Source organism: Triticum urartu, chromosome 4 (assembly GCF_003073215.2).
Source record: "Triticum urartu cultivar G1812 chromosome 4, Tu2.1, whole genome shotgun sequence".
In the NCBI taxonomy this organism is placed as follows: domain Eukaryota; kingdom Viridiplantae; phylum Streptophyta; class Magnoliopsida; order Poales; family Poaceae; genus Triticum; species Triticum urartu.
Window position 1 is genome coordinate 196,225,936 of NC_053025.1, and position 2,793 is coordinate 196,228,728.

The window sequence follows — 2,793 nt, forward strand, 5'->3', positions numbered from 1 at the left end:
TATGATTTTCATGGGAAAATAAAACCTTTTGATTCTTGTTTCAAATATTTCACCCAATTGCTTTTTTTTAGACACCTACAAAATATTTTAAAACCGCAAATAAAAATGGAGTGAGAATAAAATGACTTTCTCAAATGTGGTGGATAAAAAAATCATTTGAAGTTCCTTGAATTTTGGAGTTCCATTAGAAATTGAATCTCATTTGAAATTTTAATGCCATTTAAATATTTCCAACAAATTTAATGAGAGGAGATAATGTGACTTCTCCAAAATATATTTGGAAATATTTAGTACTGCATAATTATCATTTCGCGAATTTGCAGAACTCTAAACTGAATTTTTGATTATTTCAATTATGTCCATAAAGTGTGAAGGGTAGTTTGTGAACAAATTTAATTTTCTTAAATTCGGAGACTAATTTTCTTGGACTCTAAATAATGTTGGCACTAATGTAAACATTTTTATTATTTGTTCTAAGTAACTTTTTGTGCACGTACTTATGTACGTAATTATATTTCAATCCTAATTCCTAAACTATCTAGCTTGACCCAGCTCTCAAAATCTCGGACAGGCGCGAGATAACAGCAGTACAGCCCACCTTGTTTTTGTATTTTTTTTCTTTCCTTGCCTTTTTCCTTTGGGCCAATTTCTTCCACTAAGGCCCATACGCGCACGCTTCTTCTTCCTCCTCGTTCATGTTCACAGGAACACGAACAGATGCTACATCCATGGCGCCTCCACCTCTTCCTTCCCTCCTCTTCCTCTCCCAACCCACTAACCTCCAGAACCGGTTCCCCTCTCCTCCCTCGACCCCTCCCCTCCACTAGTGCGCCCTAATCCCCCCTAATGGCCATTAGAACCATAGGTAACTGCTGCCATTAACGCCCTTAAATCCGACGATGCCCCGCTCTCCTCTGGCTCCACCTAACCCTCTATAAAAGCCCAAGGAGTCTCCCAGGTTCTCCTTGTCCGAAGCCCTCTTCTTTCGGGAGCTATATCCCTCCCCATCCCGATCAATTGCTCGGTCGGAGTTCAGCAACTCCGGCGGCCGCTCCACGCCGTCACGGGACTAGACCGAGCCCGGGACATTGCCCAACGGACTTCCCTCGTCGACATCTTCAACGTTCTTCTTCTACTTGATGTCAGGGAGTTTCTTCCACAACTCCGGCGACCTTATTCCCCAACTCCGGCGACCAACTCCGGTGAGCTCTCTCTAAATCCCGTAATTCTTTCTTTTTAGAAAATATCAAACTTCGGAAATTCATATCTTCCAAACCGTATGTCCGATTTTGACAAATAAGATATCCCCGGATTCGTTGAAACATGTACATTTTTATGAAATTATAAAATCTCACTTTTGGGCAAATTAAAATTTAGTTTCGATTTAAATGTTAAGATGAGTATTTTTACTATATCTTTTATTCTGTAATTCATATAAAAATGTTTTATATATGAAAGTTGGACCTTAGGACCTGACCTTTCTGTTAGAACTCATTGCATGAATTTTCAGCAATGTTTAGTTGAAGTTTTAACATCAACATCTTAGTTTGACCTTCTTTGATGATCGTTTAATAACTTTGTTAAATTAGAATTTGACTATAGGTTAAATCTCTTAGATGAATCCCTAGAAACCCTCTCTGGTCATTTGAAACCACCACAAAATTTGGAGTTACAAGATTAAGAATTTAATTCTCTTATCTTGAACTTATGCCATACCCATTTCCATTTAACACAAGTCAAAATATTTCGATCGAACCCATTATAGACTTTGTTGTCGTAGAACCCGGTCTCACAACCCTTAAAACCAAATCCTCACTTAGTATCAATATTAACCAATCCTAGAATATGATTGTCATATTTTCTTCATAGACTACATCTGATCCTATATCAACCCTAACCATGCCCTAGAAATTATGATAGTGGCAACCGAATAATTTGTGTTGTTATTTGGATCTTCATTTGGATTTTTTATTGTATGTTGAATGCTTGCTTGATTCATTGTTATGTGAATGTGGATATGCCGAGTGGCTTACTTGAGTTATTTATCGCGTTAGATTACGACGAGTGCGAAGGTGAATTCTACGAGGAGGTAGAACCTACTGCAAAACCGAAGGCAAGTTGCAAATTGATCATGCTCTGACCTATGTTTTCATATTATGCATAATCCTTTGTATTTTAATGCTATGCATGTTTTATAAAAGTTTTACAAAGTATTATTACTAACTAGAGCCATAGGTTCAAGACTTGCAACCATGCTTGGCCACGCTTGCACAAAATGGGTGGGATGAAAACTAAAATTGTTTTGAACCTCTAAACTTGCCTCTTTTGGGGTAACGTTTTGTGAAAACTTTTGGAAAACAAAACTATATACTATTTTACTTCTATTCCCTGGGCGGAATGGTATTGACGGGAGCGTCTACAAGTGATTGCGCCCATCGGGGTCTTGCAGTGAATGCGCCCGACTGGGGTCTTGCATACAAGTTTTTGGTGGGGATTGCCGTCCAGGGGACTGAGATCTTCCAAGTACAGTTTGATGTAGCTTCCAGTACAGCCGCATGCTACTATGGGCTCTGGCTTAGCTTAGTACTAACGGGAAACCCTACCCCAGTACCGCCATCGGAGAGAGGCCTTCGTGCCGAAGTTGCGGGCGGCTTGGTGGTATAGGGGGCTGTTACGGAAAGGCTTCGTCACAACCTCCTCCTAGTCGTACACCCAAGTGTGTATCGATAAACAGGGTTGGTTGTGTCATGTGGGGAATGTGTACGACCTCTGCAGAGGGTTAAACCTAATCGA

At 39.9% G+C, this 2,793-nt stretch overlaps 1 long non-coding RNA gene across 1 annotated transcript; it reads left to right on the forward strand.

Annotated features, from left to right (window-relative positions):
* The first annotated feature begins 718 nt into the window (after positions 1-718).
* Positions 719-2,113, forward strand: LOC125553756. Its single transcript, XR_007304184.1, has 2 exons — positions 719-1,202; positions 2,055-2,113. It is a non-coding gene; the product is annotated as an uncharacterized LOC125553756 (long non-coding RNA).
* Positions 2,114-2,793: the final 680 nt, after the last annotated feature.